The following is a 24,016-nucleotide window of genomic DNA, read 5'->3' as shown; positions in this document are numbered from 1 at the left end:
GACAACCATCTCTGCACCACTCCACCAATTAAGCCTTTATGGTAGAGTGGCCAGAGGGAAGCCACTCCTCAGTAAAAGGCACATGACAGCCCACTTGGAGTTTGCCAAAAGGCACCTAAAGGATGCAAATCCATGAGAAACAACATTCTCTGATCTTATGAAACCAAGATTGAACTCTTTGGCCTGAATGCCAAGCGTCACATCTGGAGGAAACCTGGTACCATCCCTATGGTGAAGCATGGTGGCGGCAGCATCATGCTATGGGGATGTCTCCCGACCCCTCCTGTCTCAGCCTCCAGTATTTATGCTGCAATAGTTTATGTGTCGGGGGGCTAGGGTCAGTCTGTTATATCTGGAGTATTTCTCCTGTTTTATCCTGTCTTGTCCTGTGTGAATTTAAGTATGCTCTCTCTAATTCTCTCTCTTTCTTTCTTTCTCTTTCTTTCTTTCTTTCTTTCTCTCTCTCTCTCGGAGGACCTGAGCCCTAGGACCATGCCTCAGGACTACCTGGCATGATGACTCTTTGCTGTCCCCAGTCCACCTGGTCGTTCTGTTGCTCCAGTTTCAACTATTCTGCCTGCAGCTATGGAGCCCTGACCTGTTCACCGGACGTGCTACCTGTCCCAGACCTGCTGTTTTCAACTCTCTAGAGACAGCAGGAGCGGTAGAAATACTCTGAATGATCGGCTATGAAAAGCCAACTGACATTTACTCCTGAGGTGCTGACCTGTTGCACCCTCTACAACCACTGTGATTATTATTATTTGACCCTGCTGGTCATCTCTGAACATTTGAACATCTTGGCCATGTTCTGTTATAATCTCCACCCGGCACAGCCAGAAGAGGACTGGCCACCCCCATAGCCTGGTTCCTTTCTAGGTTTCTTCCTAGGTTCTGGCCTCTCTAGGGAGTTTTTCCTAGTCACCGTGCTTCTACACCTGCATTGCTTGCTGTTTGGGGTTTTAGGCTGGGTTTCTGTATAGCACTTTGTGACATCAGCTGATGTAAGAAGGGCTTTATAAATACATTTGATTGATTGATTGATGTTTTGGGATTGGAAGACTAGTCAGGATCAAGGGAAAGATGAACGAAGCAAAGTACAGAGAGATCCTTGATGAAAACCTGCTCCAGAGCGCTCAGGACCTCAGACTGGGGCAAAGGTTCACCTTCCGACAGGACAACGACCCTAAGCACACAGCCAAGACAATGCATGAGTGAATGTCCTTGAGTGTCCCAGCTAGAGCCCAGACTAGAACCCGATCGAACATCTCTGGAGAGACCTGAAAAAAGCTGTGTAGCAACGCTCCCCTTCTAACCTGACAGATCTTAAGAGTATCTGCAGAGAAGAATGGGAGAAACTCCCCAAATACAGGTGTGCCAAGCTTGTAGATTCATACCCAGGAAGACTCAAGGCTGTAATCGCTACCAAATGTGCTTCCACAAAGTACTGTGTAAAGTGTCTGAATACTTATGTAAATGCACAAATTTCTAAATAACCTGCTGTGTGTAGATTGATGAAGGGAAAAAACTGTTTAATCCATTTTAGAATCAGGCTGTAACGTAACAAAATGTGGAAAAAGTGAAGGGGTCTACATTTTTTCTTAATGCACTGTACGTCCGACCAAGTCAACCGTTTGACTTTCACAGACAGAAAATGTTTATGACCCAGTCAACACACATGGACACACACGCACAATCACTCACACACACTCCTCAAAATATCACTCCAACAGCTCTATTTTGGAATCAAAGAGGCTATGCATATATAATAATTACATTCCATATATCTTCCAAAATCCCATTTCCATCAGTGGTAATTCTGCAGCACAGGAGTAATGAGTGTATTATGCAGCTGTGACAGCAGTAGCTCCCTCTCTAACCCCTCCCCACCATCCATACAGAACCCCCCCTGGTTCTGCTAGACTGCTGAACAGTCAAAGTGGAGGGAAAAATATGCAAAATGGGGGAATTTTCACTTTGTGTTTGCAGAGTGATGGAGACAGGGGAGGCAGGGTAAGGGGAGAGCACTGTTAGAGGTAGCCTACCCCAGTGCTTTTTATTCATCATAATGTCTGAAAATATAAAAAACTCAGTTTACTATCTAAAGCAGAGCCCCTGATTTTACTCCATTTATCATAAAGGTGTTTTCAATATTCCTTTTTTATATCATAGTTGATTAATATTTAGCTGAAAATATTTAGCTGGATATGAAACAACAAAAAACAAAAATCCACAACAAAAATCTCAAGCAGTTTAGAGCAGTAGGAGACAGGCCCCTTGAGCCAGAGAGGTTATAATCTCAAATTACATGTACTGTTGTACTGTCTGTGATAATTTCCCACTTGAGCCCAAGCGATTAAAAGGGGCATATTGCCTACTGTACCAGTGCACCAGAGGGAGTGGGGGAATGAATAAATGAGTGTAGAAATAAGTAGGCCAGTGATTGAGTGAAGAAATTATTGAGCAAGTAAATGAAGAAAATGTTTGAGTGAGCGAGCGAGTGAGCGGTCAAGACATTGAGTATGTTTGTGACTGAGTAACCAAGTAGTTCTGAAAGCCACACACTAATGGCAATCCAAACAAACAGTTGTAAGTGCTGCAGTGTTCGCTCACCGTGGGCCCTGAGAAAAGCCCCATCAACCCAATGAATGAGGCCATTCTGCCCCTGCACAGCCTCTTATTAAAATCAATTAATGGTGGGGAGGGAGGCCCCTGTAAAACCTGACTTGTTGGTCTCTAAGGGTCTCTGCGACACATTGCCTTTCTGGATCACTTGGGCCACATGGAACTTCCCCAATCGTGGCCCATAACTCACTTTTACGAGGGCTTCATTGGCTAATGATGCTGGTTGCATGAGCAGTTAGCGAGAGAGTGTTTCTGTATTTGGTTGCCAATCCTGATCTCTCTCTCTCTTCCCCCTCTGCTACCCTACCTGTGTAGTGATCCATGCCTCGCCACACTACTGTTAATGATGTAGGGAGAGCAGGTTCTTTCACAGGAAGAGTAGAGGATGATTATTTGTACACCAGAAGTCATTTAGCCATGTAACCATCTAAAGAAACACATTTAGATCAAATTAAATAAATTGTATTTGTCACGTGCACCGAATACAGCAGGTGCAGACTTTACCGTGAAATGCTTGCTTACGAGCCCTTCCCAACGATGCACATTTAATAAAATAACACAAGAGGAATAAAATAAAATAGACCAAAAAAATGCTATATACGGGGAGTACCAGTACCAGATCAATGTGCAGAGGTACGAGGTATTCGAGAGAAATATTTACATATAGGCAGGGTAAAGTGACTAGGCATCAGTATAGATAATAATAAGAGTAGAATAAAGAACAGAGTAGCAGCAGCAAATGATGAGTGTAAAAGCGTGTGTGTTTGTACTGTATGTGTGTTTGTGTTGTGTCGCATTTTGTGTGGGAGCGTCAATGTAGTGTGTGGCAGTGAGTGTGTAGTGTGTGTAGACAGTATAATATAGTGAGTGTGTAGTGTGTGTGTAGACAGTATAATATAGTGAGTGTGTAGTGTGTGTAGACAGTATAATATAGTGAGAGTGTAGTGTGTGTGTAGACAGTATAATATAGTGAGTGTGTAGTGTGTGTAGACAGTATAATATAGTGAGTGTGTAGTGTGTGTAGACAGTATAATATAGTGAGTGTGTAGTGTGTGTAGACAGTATAATATAGTGAGTGTGTAGTGTGTGTAGACAGTATAATATAGTGAGTGTGTAGTGTGTGTAGACAGTATAATATAGTGAGTGTGTAGTGTGTGTGTAGACAGTATAATATAGTGAGTGTGTAGTGTGTGTAGACAGTATAATATAGTGAGTGTGTAGTGTGTGTAGACAGTATAATATAGTGAGTGTGTAGTGTGTGTAGACAGTATAATATAGTGAGTGTGTAGTGCGTGTAGACAGTATAATATAGTGAGTGTGTAGTGTGTGTAGACAGTATAATATAGTGAGAGTGTAGTGTGTGTGTAGACAGTATAATATAGTGAGTGTGTAGTGTGTGTAGACAGTATAATATAGTGAGTGTGTAGTGCGTGTAGACAGTATAATATAGTGAGTGTGTAGTGTGTGTGTAGACAGTATAATATAGTGAGTGTGTAGTGTGTGTAGACAGTATAATATAGTGAGTGTGTAGTGTGTGTAGACAGTATAATATAGTGAGTGTGTAGTGCGTGTAGACAGTATAATATAGTGAGTGTGTAGTGTGTGTAGACAGTATAATATAGTGCGTGTAGACAGTATAATATAGTGAGTGTGTAGTGTGTGTAGACAGTATAATATAGTGAGTGTGTAGTGTGTGTAGACAGTATAATATAGTGAGTGTGTAGTGTGTGTAGACAGTATAATATAGTGAGTGTGTAGTGCGTGTAGACAGTATAATATAGTGAGTGTGTAGTGTGTGTAGACAGTATAATATAGTGAGTGTGTAGTGTGTGTAGACAGTATAATATAGTGAGTGTGTAGTGTGTGTAGACAGTATAATATAGTGAGTGTGTAGTGCGTGTAGACAGTATAATATAGTGAGTGTGTAGTGTGTGTAGACAGTATAATATAGTGAGTGTGTAGTGTGTGTAGACAGTATAATATAGTGAGAGTGTAGTGTGTGTGTAGACAGTATAATATACTGAGTGTGTAGTGTGTGTAGACAGTATAATATAGTGAGTGTGTAGTGTGTGTAGACAGTATAATATAGTGAGTGTGTAGTGTGTGTAGACAGTATAATATAGTGAGTGTGTAGTGTGTGTAGACAGTATAATATAGTGAGTGTGTAGTGTGTGTAGACAGTATAATATAGTGAGTGTGTAGTGTGTGTAGACAGTATAATATAGTGAGTGTGTAGTGCGTGTAGACAGTATAATATAGTGAGTGTGTAGTGTGTGTAGACAGTATAATATAGTGAGTGTGTAGTGTGTGTAGACAGTATAATATAGTGAGTGTGCATAGGTTCAGTGTGCGTAGGGTCCGTGCAGATAGTCCGGGTAACCATTAATTGACTCTTTAGCAGTCTTATGGCTATTTAGCAGTCTTATGACTTGGTGGTAGAAGCTGTCTTGGAGCCTGTTGGTTCAAGAGCTGATGCTCCGGTGCTGTTTGCCGAACGGTAGGAGAGTGAACAGTCTATGGCTTGGGTGGATCATCTATGGCTGCTGGATCATCCAGCAGCATTTGACACACAGAATCTGAAACAGCTGACTGACTATCTATCTGTCTGGGAGTGAAACAGAACCCAATCTCTGAATTAACCCCATCCCTGGCCAGCACTTTCAGTTTCTCTCTTTGCCTCTGTCCCAGGTAGTTGAGGAAGTGCATGTTTGACTGGCACACTATTAATACATATGTGTTTGGGAAAAAATGCTCTTTACACGCTTCCTTTATGTTTTTTCATTAACCTGAAGTTCGCCATAGTGCATTCATGAACACCTGTATGAATACGCACACATGGACTCACACACACACTCACATAACATGCACACACTCTCTCTCTCAAACAAATTGTTCCTCCCTGAATCCTTAGTCCAATTCCAGGCCTGATGGGACCAATTGAGGGGGAGATTGTATGTTATGGAGGAAGGCCGTGGCGCTACAGGTGTAACAGTGGCACTCCATTTACCAGGCCCAAGGAACCCTGCTCTCCTATTACCCAGGCTCCCAAGGGGCGGAGAGGAGGAAGACAGACCATTTTGAATCTCATGTGTTTCTATAGGAGGGGCCTGTTCGCCAGACTGTGTAGGCAATTGTTATGTTTGATGTGTTGTCTGAGGCGGTCTTGAGCAGGTCTAGTAGTTGACTCTGTAATCAGAGGTGTTTCCTTCACCATATGGTGGTGTCAGCGCTGACACTCACACCTCTGACACCCTGCCTGACTGCAAACATGCTCACGGGGCTGTTCTGTTGGGAGGGATCACTAACAAGGGGAGAAGGAGAAAGCTTCTCCTTGGCTGAAGAGTTTAGCTGACGCATCAATGACTTTCTCCCTGGAACAGTAAGACATGATAATTACTATGATAATGACATGACATTATAATGATGACATGATGATAAGGTAGTGTAATGACATTTGCTTAATGTGGATGCTGTACAGTACATGCCAGCATAGTACAGCATAAATGTGTGAACAGACGTGCTTGTATGTAGCCTAATGCTATATGTATCAGTGTTTTTGTATGCATATATTGGTGTTTGTTTGTCTGCACTGTACTGTACTGTGTGTCTGTGTTGAAGTATTATGTTTACACTTTTCCGCTCCTCTGCCTCCTCTATATTGGACATGACACCCTCCTATCTCTTTACTTCAGCCCCACTATCTCCCAGCCTGTTTGACTGATGCTCTTGTCGATGTGTTAATGTTCAGCGAAAGCACTATTTTTCCCCCTACTCCGCCAAACAGACACTTTCATCAGAAAAAGACCTGTCTGTAAACTGTAAAACATTTCCTGTCAAATGGAAAGTAACTTTTTGGCAGCAATTGACCAGTAAGTTACTGTAATTATTTACAATACAGCTACTGTAATGTATTTTATAGTACTTTTTTTTTTTTTTACTGTAATCTAATTTACAGTACCAGGTCAGATACTATAATCTAATTTACAGTACCAAGTCAGATACTATAATTAAATGTATAGTACCAATTACAATTACACTATATTACTGTAATAACCCAGTGACATATTACCCAGTGTTCTTTTCAAGTTTTCAATTCTACATTGACATTTACATTTTGGTAATTTAGCGGGTGCTCTTGTCCTTAGCAACTTGCAGTCGGTGCATTCAACCAAGGTTATTATTTTTTTTTAAACATCACAGTCATAGCAAGTAAACGTTTCTGTAACTATTACTGAACATTTTGTTGTAGTTAAGGTTAAGGGTACACTGATATTCAAAATAATTGCAATTACAACAAGATATCTTATGATGTATCTCTGACTATCTCTGGATAGTGCCAATACATTATTGAGATATTCATGGTAACTAACTCGATGCCAGCTTCCTGTAAATTAATAAAATGTCAAAGCAATGAAACAGTACAATATGATAAAAGTGACTAATAAACTGTAAAAAAGTGTATTTTTACAGTATTTTACTGTAATTACAAGAGATTGGAGCAAAAAGGTTGGCTGCTAGGCATTTGTATATTATAGCATATCAATGAATACTAGGTGTTTTATATTACTTGCACTTATAGAGCTTTAAACAAAGGCTTCCAACCTGGCCGTGATTACAGGGCATATCAGAGCAAATGAACATGGTTAAATAGTCAACCATTAAAGGTTTAATGCACCATAATTAATTCTGTAAAACACATTTACGGTATTTTACTGTGCATTCTACACTGTTTACTATTAGAAATACAGAAAAGTCTTAGTGTGCTGTAAAACACATGTACGGTATTTTACTGTGCATTCTACACTGTTTACTATTAGAAATACAGAAAAGTCTTAGTGTGCTGTAAAACACATGTACGGTACTTTATTATACAGTGTTTTACTGTTGAAATTGCAGAATCTTCTTACAATGCAGCCATTGAGAGTAGAGGAAAGGAGAAGAGGAAAAAGCTCCCCATGCTAAGAGAGCTCGGAGTAGGATCGGCCAGTAATTCAATACCAAACCCGCACTCTGCAGTGGCCAAACCCTTTCAAGTCAATAACCACCCCACTCTGTTATTTCACTCTGTTCTCTCTCTCTCTGTCTCTCTCTTTGTCTCTCTTTCTTCTATCTCTCTCTGCCTATCTCTACCCTCCCCCCCCCCCGTTCTCTCTCCCTATCGGAGACACCACCGCAGACCTTTTGGGAGGAATTAGAGGTGTACCAAATGTTGAGGTGCTGGTGTATTTTGGATACATGAATAGTTTGCAGTGTGTGTTGACAGAACCTTAGCATAACACGTTGTCACTTTCATTTGATTTGTAGAATGAATGTACTCTATTGCACATGGGTTGGGAGTGGTGTATACTTCATCTATATGACAAATTTGCCATTTTTCATTCGCTGTTAATTCCCTCTCCTCCTCCTCCTCCTCTTCCCCATCCTCCTCCTCTCATTGGAGCTCTCTTAATATGTCGGTAAAGGTCAGTTTAGCATAATGTCATCATACAGAGCATCACGACCATGCCCAGCTTATTCAATTCTGCTCTAATGGCACTTTTCACTTGAAACAGCATTAAATGACAGTAACTCTCTTGCATTCACAAGGAGGTTTAACATAGATTGCTTATTATTGCCTCTTCTTTACCCCCTTTGTATTTTTAATGAGAATACAGAGAGAGGCTGGGTGGAATGGAATGGTCTTACAACACACTCTGTGTGGATCAGATACATCCAGACAGTGTTTATATAATATTAAATCAGCTATTGTTTAGCGATGGGGTTAATCTCTAGATGTGACTGACGTTTCTAGACCATCAGAAGTTGAGATTTCATTTTTTGGGAATCAAAGCAATCATGAGGCGCAATAACTGCAGATTTGTTTTAGGAAGAAAAATGGAATTTCCAGTTAGCAGAAGAGCATATCTCCCTTCATTGTGGTGACCAGTTATGACATTTGCAGTTAATCAGTGTCTGCATTATTTTTTTTTTAACTAGGCAAGTCAGGTAAGAACAAATTCTTATTTACAATGACGGCCTAGGAACAGTGGGTTAACTGCCTTGTTCAGGGGCAGAACGACAGAGTTTTACCTGGTCAGCTCTGGGATTTGATCTAGCAACCTTTCGATTACTGGCCCAACGCTCTAACCACAAGAATACCTGCCGCCCCATTAGCAAGCCATTCACTCAATGCTCTTATCTCTTTATCATGTAGCATCTGTTTGAGTCTTTATGAAACCCAATCACGTACTGTAGCCTGTGACAAACATACACAGTGAAAAATGAGCAGATAAAACAACAACATACACTACGTGACCAAAAGTATGTGGACAGCTGCTCGTTGAACATCACATTTGAAAAGCATGGGCATTAATATGGAGTCGGTCCCCCTTTGCTTCCATAACAGCCTCCACTCTTCTGGTAAGGCTTTCCACTAGATGTTGAAACAATGCTGGGGGGAATTGCTTCCAGTCAGCCACAAGAGCATTAGTGAGTTCGGGCACTGATGTTGGGCGATTAGGACTGGCTCGGCGTTCCAATTCATCCCAAAGATGTTTGATGGGATTGAGGTCAGGGCCATGTGCAGGCCAGTCAAGTTCCTCAACACCAATCTCGACAAACCACTTCTGTATGGACCTTGCTTTGTGCAAAGGGGCATATTGTCATGCTGAAACAGGAAAGGGCCTTCCCAAAATTGTTGCCACAAAGTTAAAAGCACAGAATCGTCAAGAATGTCATTGTATGCTGTAGCATTAAGATTTCCCTTCACAGGAACTAAGTGGCCTAGCCCAAACCATTAAAACAGCCCCAGACCATTAATCCTCTTCCACCAAACGTTACAGTTGGCACTATGTATTGGGGCAGGTAGCGTTCTTCTGGCATCTGCCAAACCCAGATTAGTCCATTAGACTGCCAGATGGTGAAGCGTGATTCCTCACTCCAGAGAACGCGTTTCCACTGCTCCAGAGTACAATGGCGGCAAGCTTTACACCACTCCAGCCGACACTTGGCATTGCACATGATGATCTTAGGCTTGTGTGCGACTGCTCGGCCATGGAAACCCATTTCATGAAGCTCCCAACGAACAGTTCTTGTGCTGACGTTACTTCCAGAGGCAGTTTAGAACTCGGTAGTGAGTGTTGCAACCGAGGACAGACGATTTTTATGCACAACACGCTTCAGCACTTGCCGGCTCCTTTCTGTGAGCTTGTGTGGCCTACCACTTCGTGGCTGAGCCATTGTTTCCCTATACTTTTCCACGTCATAATGAATGCACTTACAATTGACCGGGCACCTCTAGCAGGGCAGAATTTTGACAAACTAACTTGTTGGAAAAGTGGCACCAATGATGGTGCCACATTGAAAGTCACTGAGCCCTTCAGTAAGGCCATTCTACTGCCAATGTTTTTCTATGGAGATTGCATGGCTGTGTGTTCAATTTTATACACCTGTCAGCAATGGGTGTGGCTGAAATAGCCAAATCCACTAATTTGAAGGGGTGTCCACATACTTTTGTATGTAGGTCAAAGACGTGTAAGGTTTTCAAAGTAGCAAAAAAATAAAACAGCATTTACAATTCCCTAAAAGGTTTAATATATTCATTGGAGTGTCACCTATGCCCTTATATTAGTTACATTCAAGAATAAAGCCAATAATTCATTTGTATTGTGATTCATATGAACATACCCTGGTAAAATATCATTCAGTATAACACTAAGTGTTTAGAATTTTTATTTTATTTTATGCCAATTTTTTAAAGTCACAAGGTTATATATCTGTGCTTAGACTGGCAGAAATATAACTACCCAGAAAAAAATGGCATTTTTATTTTGAATACCACATATTTGATGTGTCACGCCTACAACTCAACATTTGTTGAAGGTTTCTTACAAACCAAAAATCGATGAAAATATCTTTCACTTCGTCCTTTGAGATTTGTTTTTGTCTCTCTGAGTCAACAAAACAAAGTTATTGTATTTTAATATAAAATGCTGGGGTTATACTGTATGACAATATTTTGTTACCCTGAATGACATATATCACTACGATCCACAAATATTGATTAACTGTGATTCCTTCAGCAATAACAATAATGATTGTTTAAGTTGCATTTCCAGTTGGATAATTTTCTTCTTTAGTTATTGTTTTTCCTTTTGCAGCCGTGTGCAATGCTTTGATACCTTTTTCACTTTTTCTGGAGGGGAGGAAGCAAGTGGTTGCTCCAGTGTTTGAGATTGAGGCTCAAGGGATTGCTCAAATTCTGGAGTCAAGGACTCAGATGGTTGCGCCAGTTCTGGAGGTGCAGGTTCATGTTGTACATGTACAAGTTGTTCAGTGGGCTGCTCAAAAGAGTTTCCTTCTGTGGATACCCGAGTTATGTACATCACCACATTCATTTGCATGATTTAATCTACATTTTTCCCTCTTTTCTTTCAGCATCAGATTGTGTCATTGTATGGATCGGTGGATGACATCCTTCTTTCTTCTCTGATAGCTAAAAAACAAAAATGTTATAGTTATGACACTGGCACAAAATAGGATTCACATCCATTAAATATTATTAGTAGTCTGATAATAGTAGGCTATACAATGATAACGCTTAAACAAAGTTTAAAAGTTAAATCAACTCCCTGTCCCTTTCTCTCTCAAACATGTTTTGTTACTATTTCATTGCTAATATTATTAATAATCACTTTACTATAATTTGAGCCTGCGGCAACACTTTACGTTGCATTAAGCTGCATTATTACATGTTTATTACATCATAGTTAATGTTGTAATTATGCATTGTTACACTAACTGATACATTTCTATTCAATGCAGGTACACAATGCAACTTCAAGATACCTACACAAAATAGCTATATAAAATGCCCATCAAACTACTTCAATTCAAACTTGTACAGTCTCGAGTTTTCATAAAGTGCCCCAAATGTGAAGCAGCTATTAACTAGTCAATTCAAAATCAATTTTTTTATCCATAATTGTGTGTGTGTAATATTATATTAACTAATATAATCCATCAGTTATACATTAACTATAGTGTAATAGTGCAACTTAATGTTAAGTGTTATCCACCCAGCTTTATATCCTATTCTGTTGCTGACAGTAGCATGAGACCATGAAAACAATATCTTGCTTGTCTTCTGTCTAGTCTTTCCTCCCTAGCTACTGGACCTGCGTTAATATTTAGTCTGTGCCGTGCAGCCCTCTCCTTATTAGACAACGGCATCTACAGTATAAAGATAATGTGCCTTGAAATACCTTAAAATGCCATAAAATAGTTTAAAATTATAATATTCAGTATTCATACAACAAGTAAATATGAATTGCATGATTAAATGTTGTAAACTAGTAAAAACATGGGATAACAAAGCTACTGTCATTCAGCATAACGGGTGACATTGAGGTATAACATGAAACCTTTGTTGTGCTGAAGGACAAAAGTGTGATACTGAAGAACAGATTTCATACATAAACATATTTAACAGGCAGTTCCTTGGCCACCTATATTTGTTTATTTATTTCCCCTTTATTTAACCAGGTAGGCCAGTTGAGAACAAGTTCTCATTTACAACTGCAACCAGGCCAAGATAAAGCAAAGCAGTGCGACAAAAACAACAACACAGAGTTACACATGGGATAAACAAACGTACAGTCAATAACACAATAGAAAATATGTATACAGTGTGTGCAAATTAAGTAAGGAGGTAAGGCAATAAATAGGCCATAGTGGAAAAGTAATTACAATTGTCACGTTCCTGACCTATTTCTGTTAGTTTGTTATATGTGTTAGTTGGTCAGGACGTGAGTTTGGGTGGGCATTCTATGTTTTCTGTTTCTATGTTGGTTTATGGGTTGCCTGGTATGGCTCTTAATTAGAGGCAGGTGTTTGGCGTTCCTCTAATTAAGAGTCATATTTAGGTAGGTGTTTTCACAGTGTTCGTTGTGGGTGATTGTCTCCTGTGTTTGTGTATGTCGTTACGCCACACGGGACTGGTTTCGGTTTGTTTGTCCAGTGTTATTTATGTGTAGGCTTTTTTCCCTGTTCGTGTGTTCTCGTGTGTTATGTGAGTCCGTCGTTCAGATCTGTCTACACCGTTTATTTGTTTTGTTAGTTTATTAGTCAAGTTCGTGTTTTCGTGTTTTTTTCTTTAATAAATCATGTCTACAAACTCAGCTGCATTTTGGTTCGATCCCTGCTCCTCCTCTTCTGATGAAGAGGAGGAGGAAAGCCGTTACAACAATTTAGCAATTAACACTGGAGTGATAGATGTGCAGATGAGGATGTGCAAATAGAAATACTGGTGTGCAAAAGAACAGAAAACAAAAATATGGGGATGAGGTAGGTAGTTGGTTGGATGGGCTATTTACAGATGTGCTGTGTACAGCTAAAGCGATTGGTAAGCTGCTATGACAGAAGATGCTTTAAGTTAGTGAGGGAGGTATAAGTCTCCAACTTCAGTGATTTTTGCAATTCGTTCCAGTCATTGGCAGCAGAGAACTGGAAGGAAAGGCTGCCAAAGGAGATGTTGGCTTTGGGGATGACCAGTAAAATATACCTGCTGGAGCGCGTGCTACGGGTGGGTGTTACTATGGTGACCAGTGAGCTGAGATAGCGTGGAGTTGCCAAACCCAGTGGTTTGTAGCGAATATGTAGCGAGGACCAGCCAACGAGAGCATACAGGTCGCGGTGGTGGGTAGTATGTGGGTCTTTGGTGACAAAGTAATGACCTTGACCTATAAAGATTATCCTTAATTTTCATATTTAATATAGCTTTTTATGAAATAATAACATTAAAAGTATGTTTTCTGTGTTGTACAGAAGGACATGCGTTTTTGTTACAAAGGTGAAAGCAGGAAATATTTCAGAGATTTACTCAACTCATCACATTGATAGAGTTTCTTCAATGGGTCTTCGTTGTGATGTCAGACACTGTCACATGATTACCATCATGTGATATGCTTTAAAATGGCTTTTTACCTTTGTTATACTGAATGACATTGATGAAGCGCAAAAGTCCGGACAAAAGTTATTCAAGCTTTAAATTATTTTTTAGATACAGTATGTCGCCCATTATTCTATATGTTGTTGCAAACACTAACACAATCATGCCATGGGTGTTCATTTATATTTTTAGACCCCAACTGATGTATAGGACAATCTTAAAATGATCTGCTTTGGTTTAGATACAAGCATCATGAAACCTCTAACACAATAAATTCCTTTAACATGTTACCATTTTTACCATGTGGTTTATTCCTTCACAGACTCCTTGAAATGATGACCTCTTCCTAAATATTTGGTCTAATGATTCATTTTGTGTCTGGTTTCCTACCCATCTATCCTTAACCTGTCTAGGATCAGCGTGCCGCTAGCGGCACTCCCCCCCCCCCCCCCACTGAAAAACCAGTGCCGCGAAATTCAAAAAAAATATTTTTTTAAAATATTTAACTTTCACACATTAAAGTCCAATACAGCTAATGAAAGACACAGATCTTATGAATCCAGTCAACATTTCCGATTTTTAAAATGTTTTACAGGGAAGACACAATATGTAAAGATGTACATCTATTACCTAAAAACACATTAGCATATTCCACCATCTTTTATTTGTCCACCAACACCAGTAGCCATCACCAATTCGGCTAAACTAAGATATTTATAGCCTCTAACCAACAAAAAAACTCATTAGATGACAGTCTGATAACATATTTATGGTATGGGATAGGTTTTGTTAGAAAAAAGTGCATATTTCAGGTAGATGGCATAGTTTACAATTGCACCCACCATCACAAATGGACTAGAATAATTACAATGAGCAACGTGTTTACCTAACTACTAATCATCAAACATTTCGTAAAAATACACAGCATACACGAATCGAAAGACACAGATCCTGTGAATACAGACAATATTTCAGATTTTCTAAGTGTCTTACAGCGAAAACACAATAAATCGTTATATTAGCTTAGCACATAGCAATTAGCAGCCCAGCATTGATTCTAGCCAAAGTGAGCGATAAAAGTCAACATCGCCAAAAGATATTAATTTTTTCACTAACCTTCTCAGAATTCTTCCGATGACACTCCTGTAACATCACATTACAACATGCATATACAGTTTGATCGAAAATGTTTATATTTAGCCACCAAAATCATGGTTAGACAATGTGAAATGTAGACAAGCTGGTAAAGAAAACGTCCTTGCGCCACTTAGACAGTGATCTACTCTTATACATAAATACTCATAAACGTGACTAAAAAATATAGGGTGGACAGGGATTGATAGACAATTTAATTCTTAATACAATTGCGTTATTACATTTTTTAATTTATCCTTACTTTTCAATACAGTTTGCGCCAAGCGAAGCTACGTCAAAAAACATGGCGTCCTAAGCCACTAAAATGTTTCGACAGAAACACGATTTATCATAATAAAAATGTCCTACCTTGAGCTGTTCTTCCATCAGTATCTTGGGCAAAGGATCCTTTCTTGGGAGAAATCGTCTTTTGGTGGAAAGCTGTCCTCTTGCCATGTGGAAATGTCAACTACGTTCGGGATGAACTGAAAAGCGTGACCAACTTTTCACATCGTTGCAAAAATAAATGTCCCAAAATCGCACTAAACGGATATAAATTGCTATAAAACGCTTTAAATTAACTACTTTGTGATGTTTGTAACTCCTATAACGAGTGAAAAGATGACCGGAGAAATATAACAGGCTAAACTAACGCTTGGAACAGGAGAGGGTCGGTGTCTTCCACGCGCGTTACGCAGCAAGAAAAGACTTGCTAGCTAAAGGTTTTTTTCATTTGTAGGGCCTGTGAACGAGCAATCGAGCCCGTTGGAATCGTCATCACGTAAAGGCATCCAGGGGAAGACGTAAGAAGTGTCCGTATAGTCATAGCAACGACAGTGCCCGTTTAAATGACTTCAGAAAAGTGGCCAACGTTTCTCAAATCTGACTCCATGTCAGGGAAATTGCTGTAGAATGGGCTCTGTTCCACTTAGAGACAAAATTTCAACTCCTATAGAAACTATAGACTGTTTTCTATCCAATAATAATAATAATATGCATATTGTACGATCAAGGATTTTGTGGGAAGCCGTTTAAAAAATTAGCCACATTAGCATAAATAGTCTAAACAGCGCCCCCATCCCCAACAGGTTAAACATGAGAAGTATCCTGGCTCAGGCAGACAGCCTTTACCGTTCATCCGTTTCTCCGCTGCTTCCCAGGAGAAATGTTTTCCTGCCCCAATAGGAGCGTTCCCAACAGTGAGAGCATGAGCAGCGGAGGGAATGCGGATTCCACTGGCAACAAAAAAAGAGATTGACATTAGGGTCAAGGACTGAGAAGAGAACACAGAGACCTAGCTTCCCTTTCTCAACATACACACCCCATAAGCATTGGTTAATTACAGTTCTGCAGCTATGGTAAGGGATATATGTATTCCTATATTATCATAATGTTTATGAAAGAAACATATCAATGAATCCAAAGAAATATGATACATGGTTTATCAACTTCCTGGTACGCAAATGTGTGTGTACAATAAAAGCAACCCTTTTCCTTAAACTGAATCTTTTCATATATATCTCAATTCAACCAATGTAGCCTACATTCAGGAACTCCATGTGGAAGAGTTAGTGGGATTACTAATTTCAATCAAACCAATTCTCAGTTTTTTTTCTACACAGGCTTGTGGTTAGGAGACTGGACTTTCTCCATGCAGTAAATGAAAGCTCATGAGCCACACACCATTGAGTTTGGGTACATTACCGCAAACATATGGAGCGGATCAGGACAGTACCAGCTAATCATCGGCACATAGTGGGAGCACAAACCATCGCCACGCAATGCTTTTTTACAGCCTCGCTCTGGCTCGGATGTGCGATACACGTGTCGGATAACCAGCAGGAGGGTTGCTTGGGAAAACAAGGCATGGGGTATTTGTGCGTCTGGAACAGGAAGAGTATGGCTCAAAGATGAACTGAGCCTCCTACATGTAATTACATTTTTGGCACTCTTCAATGGAGGCGAGTCAAGACAAAACACCCAGCAGACTGAACCCAATGAGGCAAACTGTCCCCCCCCCCCCCCAAGCATTGAACAACCTAAACTCAAAGAAAAAAGAGTTGTAAAAGTGTTATTTGGATATCCCCATAGGGAAACCCCTTCTTGTTTCCAGGTAGAAACCTTTTGGGTTCCATGTAGAATTATTTTGGGTTCCATGTAGAATTATTTTGTGTTCCATGTAGAACCCTCTGTGGAAAGGGTTCTACATAGAACCCAAAATGGTTCTATCTGGAAGCCAAAAGGTTTCTAGCTGGAAACAAAAAGGGGTTTTCCTATAGGGATAGCCGGACCACAATGTTTTCACTCAGGATCCTTACCAGAGGAAAATGTGTCTCGCTACAGTGGTGTGATGGCATTTTCCTTTACTAGCGTTGGTCAAAATGCACCAGCTTCCAGTGTGGTCAGGTTTTGACCAGTATTGGTCAGAGTGGTGTTTGTCGGTGGTGGCCAGAGCACTTGTTCATGACCAGTGTGAGCTGAGGGTTCATATTACCCCGAAGGAAAGCACTTAACACGAGAGCCTTGAGTTAAAAATCCACCAAATGCACGAATGAGTCCCTCAACATGCGTTAAGAATGCACCACCGTGCTGTATTGCACTGCAAGTAGTCAGAGTAAGGAAGGCTTAACGGGAGTCAGCCAGTGGGGAGTGTACAACTGGAGGGCTGTTTGAGTGGGGCATGTCTCAACTTCAGGTCAGAAGCTCCTATGGGCCTTTAGTCATCGGCGAAAGTACAAATCTGTTCATCTAAGTGCTCTCTGATGATCTCTGATGAACTACTCTTGTCTGGGAAGGTCAATGTGACTGCTGAACCCATATCCACTTCTATGTGAAATGTGTATGACGACACCTTATCATTCAGAAGCCACTGAGGTATCCAAAAGACCACACCACAGCTGCACAGCTAGTTGTGTGATTTATGTTTGTTTGCTTACTTGCTATAGCTTGCACATTTATAAGGAGAGCATGCTCATCTGCAAACTGTTGTCTTGTGTAAATATACAAAATTGGGAGTTGGTGAGCCTAACACTGGCTTGCTTTCTGCCTCTAAACACAAGTCTAGCTCACAAGTTCAACCCTGTAGAAAATCATTTTTCCTGATTTCCTTTTTTCAGGATGTACTACACAGCAGCACAAATGTGACTGATGGGTTTACACTGAATATCTGAATCTTAATGGTTATTTAATTGCACACCAAACAATCCAGTTATTGCAGAAATACTATGAAAGTCGGGCAAAAGGCATCTCTCTTTGCTGAGTGAAATGGTTGTCTTCACTCACCCCTCCCTCTCTCAGCCCCCCTCTCTCTCCTTGTTTGCTCTTAGTCCCCTGGAGCGGTGCTGTGCCATGGGAGAGGCGGGGTTAGGGGAGGTTGCGGTGCTGCCATTTGGCTTGGGGGTCCACATGTGTGCCGGATGTCCTGGGTTTGATTCTAAATCGCTCTGACACCAAAACAAACAAACTTTCCCACTGTCCCAAACAGGCCTAAAAAAGTATGGGCACAGGGAGAGAGATGCACTTACAGCAGCTAATTATTTTGTGGTCACCAAGCTGTGCCCCCCTACCCCTCCCATCCATTCAAGTAGCCGAGTATGGGCTGGTGTGTGTGTGTGTGTGTGTGTGTGTGTGTGTGTGTGTGTGTGTGTGTGTGTGTGTGTGTGTGTGTGTGTGTGTGTGTGTGTGTGTGTGTGTGTGTGTGTGTGTGTGTGTGTGTGTGTGTGTGTGTGTGTGTGTGTGTGTGTGTGTGTGTGTGTGTGTGTGTGTGTGTGTGTGTATATGTCTGGACAGGGAGAGGGTGTGTGAGATAGGTTACCCAATGCCCCATCTTCTCTCACAGCTGCAAGAAGGTCAGGCCACTAAGACGATTAGCTTTGCTCATCACATACAATTAGGGTTAGCATTCTGCATGGAGGCATCTGTTGCTAATTGAAGCCAAATAGATATCAAGGAGTGCCATGCATTTCCATGCTGTAAAAACAAGCAGTCCACAAAACTGGAAGTAAATAGACTTTGGCTTGTGTGAAATTGAAACTTTGAACCACCTGCATACTTGAAATGAGTTCTGTACTGGGGGCTTTGTCTGTAACTGTTTGGAATTTGTTCACTTTTACACTGGAAGGGCCAACATAATTGCTCTGGTAATTTTAGAATGAGTGGATTGGCTCCAACGCACACAGAATACACAAACACCACAGCCAGGCAGGCAGACAAAGAAGCTGGATGTCTTGGGGACAGAGTGAATGTGAGTGTGTACCTGAGCGGCACCAGACCAGGGCCGTGCCGGTGATATGATGCGGCTGGACTGTGTGCCCACTGGCCAGCTGATATCAGCCAGCACCTGCCTAACTGGTGAGCGCTGATACCCCCAGGCCCTTCATCCCAACACCAGCTACGAACAATGAAACCAAGACAAGCACTCTCAACCACACTTAGACACAGATACAAACACACACATATAAATACATGGACACATACAAACTAAAACATAGAGGAACTAAGGAAATAAATGTCACAAACTTAAACATGCTTTATTGTCTTGCATAAACCTTGTGACTATGCATGTGCGTTCAGAGTACTAGTTTAATAGCATCACATGATGACTGTGGTAGGGTAATGTTGATAGTGAGACCACTATCCCATTGCAACTGATTCATCTGCCGTTGTGTGGACAAGTGGTGTTGGGTGTCACGCCACAACTATTCTCAAAACGTCTACAGCATTTTACACTAGGAGGAAAGTGGCATTTTTTGTAAAAGTCAGGAGAGCACGCTATTTTATCAACCAACTGGCCTATATATAATGTTTGACCCTTTCACTGGGTAAAGCTCAGCCTCCTTTTACATCTCACCTACCCTTTGGGTCAAGGAAACAGAGAGGGGGAGGAACAATTGAGAGCTGGCATTTGGTTTGAGTGAATGGTGCTGAAAAGGTCTTCAGAGAGGGATGTTATTTGTCATGGCGGTGAGCTTGTGAGTGTTGGAGGTACTGAGTGTGGAAACTGTGAGGACATACCGTCTGAGGGGAGCCCTGTGTGATGGTTGTCTAGGCTTCTATCAGCACCTACCACACATATACTGATTCATATGCATACTCTTTCAGACATAAACACGCACGCGCACACGCACACGCACGCGCACACACGCACGCGCACACGCACACGCACGCACGCACGCACGCGCGCGCACGCACGCACACACACACACACACACACACACACACACACACACACACACACACACACACACACACACACACACACACACACACACACAAACAGATATCCCTATGGAGCAATGGAGCATAACAGCTTTTATCCTATTTGACCTTCACAGCTTGAGTGAGAGGTAGGGCTTGGCTGGCTCAGCTGGTGGGTGTGTCTGTCGCAAGGTGAGTTGCAGCCAAAGCACTACTTCTCAGTGTTATGGCTCAATGGCCCTCTCTGAGAGTAATAAGTGTACCGCACTGCTGGCTTTCAATGTATACTTTCAGCATGGTCCACCCTTGTGTACACCATGTTGTATCGGCCACAACCCCTGGTCTAAAGAGTTATTAACGTTATAATCCTGTTACAGTGTAGTAGTGTAAGGATGCAGAGCACTGTCCATTCTTAAAACCTCTTAAACGTTTAAGGAGAAGTTCAGAATCAATGTAATTTGCTTATAAATCAACGTCTGTTAAGTCAAATCATTTCCCCATTTTTCTGGCTGACAGCCCCACTTTCCTGCTTCAATTCAGTTGCCCTCGGATGCCTCTGGAGTATTGGGTTACATATCCACAGCCATTGGAGGCTCGGGAGTTCCGCCTTAATGCTCATTCGCTGATCGGACTGTCTGTCAATTTGTGGCAGAACGGTACATCACAGGCACACAAGCCACATAGTGCTGCAAAGCTGAGAGTCTACTGCAGGAAATAGGCCCATCATTCTACGACAAACACACATCGATTTATATTGAATTTAATAAAAACACTTGAACACAATTTGAAGATGTGAAACAAAACCACTTTGTATTCATCACATAGGGACAAACTTTATATTAGATGGAAGCTGCGATCGTGATGAACCAGTATACTCGCTAGCCAACTCGTTCACAGGGGAGAGAGACAGCAATGAATTTGAGCAGTGCACCAGGAAATTAGTTGGATTTTCCCTGACCACTAGTTCTTTAAAAAGTATTACAGTAATAAGGTAGCTGAAATCTCATATCATGTCAATTGTAAAGTTGATTTTGAGTATATGTAGATTATTCCCTGCAAAATCAAGCCTTAATCCCCCATATTTCACAAATAGGTTGTTCATAGCATATGAAATTTGAAAATGAAATCCATGACGTGCTTTTTTTCACACTATTTACTATAGCAGTGCATTCTAGTGCAAACAGTGCATACAAATCACAGATCAATAATAAATATGAATAAAACAAAATCTTTCTAGCAGCATAAGGTACTGTTCATGACCCTCTCATGAAGATATGTTTTATACGGCCATCCACTTAACATTAACATTCAACACGGTTACTATGGAGGGCACTATAATAGGTGAACATCATTTGTCTCATGGTCTGAGTAGGTGTGAACCTGGGGGACTATAGTACTGTAAGATACATAAGGACCACTTTGTCTTGCTGTTTTTACAGTTGAGGGTTACAACAGTAAATATCCAGATCACTCTGTTGCTTACTCTAGCTGCACCCTCTTGTCCTCCCCTCCTATTCTGCAACCCCATGGCTATGTGCAAGCCATCACAAGCAGTTCACTACACAATCATTTCTTCATGTTAGCATGAATATTACTTTATCCGTATGACGTCCCTTCATTCAGTTTCCCTCGTGTTGCTGAAGCACCAGCTCGTAAAAGGTGGTATTGTGATAACTTGAGGATTGTGATAATTAACTTTAACCGATTTGCATGCTCTCATCTTCTGTGAAACGCATTCTGGAGAGATTTTGTGATCTGCAAGAGATTTTAAATTGAGTATGTGAAACAAGCTCATGTTTCTCCCAATTTATTTCATTACGATGAATAATGAATGCCAGTGATGAACTTTTGTTGCCCTTTTTCATCTTTGAGACTATTTTTGTAACGCATGTTCAGATACCCAGTAGAAAGACACTTGGATGTCTTTGAGGCTATTTTGTAAAGCATTTTCCGATACCCAGTTGAAAGACACTTGGATGTAATTTGTAATATGCCTTTAAAGCAGTGACTCATTGAACAGGGATGGATCTTGTTTAGTGGATGTTAATCAGTGTGGCCTGTGTGGGTATGTGTGTGTCCTCCTGCATCCTAGGCTCTGAGACACAGACTTGTAATAACTCTATCTAATTAAGACAGGGACACACTAACAAGGGGCCCATCATCATCATCACTCAATAGCCTCATCATCATCATCATAATTGTCAGTATTAAGCTAAATATTAAATTCCACTCCGGCTCCCCAATAGAGGGACTCCTGTGTACCTAATGTATTGTGTGTCATTAGATTGTTATTATTACTATGCCAGGGGAGTCAGAAAGGATGGAGATTCACCCATGTAATATTCGCTATAGCCAACAGGGAGGAGAACCTGCTTGGCATTCTCCTTCTAATGACAACAATCAATTACAGGGAATGCAAAGTTAATTTGATTACTCCCTGTCTCCCTATCTCTTGCTCCAGATTCATACACCATTCTCATTTCTACCCTCTATTATTTTTTACTTTAGTCTCTCTCTCTCTCTCTCTCTCTCTCTCTCTCTCTCTCTCTCTCTCTCTCTCTCTCTCTCTCTCTCTCTCTCTCTCTCTCTCTCTCTCTCTCTCTCTCTCTCTCTCTCTCTCTCTCTCTCTCTCTCTCTCTCTCTCTCTCTCTCTCTCTCTCTCTCTCTCTCTCTCTCTCTCTCTCTCTCTCTCTCTCTCTCTCTCTCTCTCTCTCTCTCTCTCTCTCTCTCCATTTCTGTGCAGTGCAGTGTGTTTGCCTCTGGCCAGCATGAGCCGGGCACTGCTAAAGATGCAGCTGCCTGATGATCGATGGCTTCATCCAGACTCCTTAACTCCTAATTCCTCCTCTTGTGTCGGGAAAGCACTTAATGTAACAGGCCCATAGAGAACAGCCCTGATTGGGATATGAGAGGAGAGAGCCACGGGGAGCCACTTACAGGGAGAAGCTTTCCAAGCACGAGTCATTACCACCACGGCACCACACACTCCAGTCTAGTCCAACACACACCACAGCATAGCACAACTCATACCAGCCCAGCCCAGCCTAGCACACCACAACAAGGCCTTTGCTGTGTCATGGTGTTGTTGACTAGAGGTGTGTAGCTCTGCTCAGGGTGTGTACTTATAATGATATGATTATATCACCAAAGAGGGTTTAACTAAGTGATGGTATGGATGAAACTACTGTACATCAATCCCCAAAGGAAGTGAAACAAAGCTCACAAATAGCCTCTGTTTATTATTTTTGTTTATGCAACTTTAAGCTCCTTACAGAGGTGCGAGTGAAGCTTACTTTAGCCCCATTCAACTGTTACCTGTGGCCCACTCATTTGTATGCAGCTGAGTAAACATTTTATCATGGTATTGAGTGCTGCAGGGATTATGGGGTTGGGTGCTCAAGTATGCTTAAGAGACTTTAATTTAATTCAGTTTTCTTGGTTGTGTACAATACCCACCCCTCCCCCAAACTACTATAACACACACACACACACACACACACACACACACACACACACACACACACACACACACACACACACACACACACACACACACACACACACACACACACACACACACACACACACACACACACACACACACACACACACACACACACACACACAATCTAAACCCCCCCTTTCCAAACCCTGTCAACATCTGCATGTTCTTTCTCTGATAAAAAAATCACACATTATCACTGATTTGCATGGTAATAGCGTGCATATTAAGCAGCTACTTCAGAGGGTGGGCGGTCTAATGAAAGCTACAGTCTCCTCTGTTTTAACTCAATTTTGCCTCATCCATATTCAGACATGTGCCCTCCTCTCTCCCCTCGCCTCATGACCCCCCTTGCCCTCAGGGACGGAAATTCAGTTTCCGTTGAGACACTTCTTCAAGCCTCTCCCCAATCTCAGAACCCTCTCCATTAATCCAATTAATTAGTGCCAGTGATATGTGGGCCACTCGGACCAAACAGATTTTTGACTGGCGCTTGCCTTGTAATACAGGGGAGTGGAGGCACGGGGAGTCACATCCCACATGGCACATCGACGAGGTGGTGGGGCACCACCCAAAACCCTCTCAACTCCCTCCCGCCACCTCAAACTCATAAGCACCTTTACCTTTGCAAA

The sequence above is a fragment of the Salvelinus fontinalis genome, chromosome 4 (genome assembly GCF_029448725.1).
Source record: "Salvelinus fontinalis isolate EN_2023a chromosome 4, ASM2944872v1, whole genome shotgun sequence".
Lineage (NCBI taxonomy): Eukaryota > Metazoa > Chordata > Actinopteri > Salmoniformes > Salmonidae > Salvelinus > Salvelinus fontinalis.
This window is presented reverse-complemented; position numbering follows the sequence as displayed.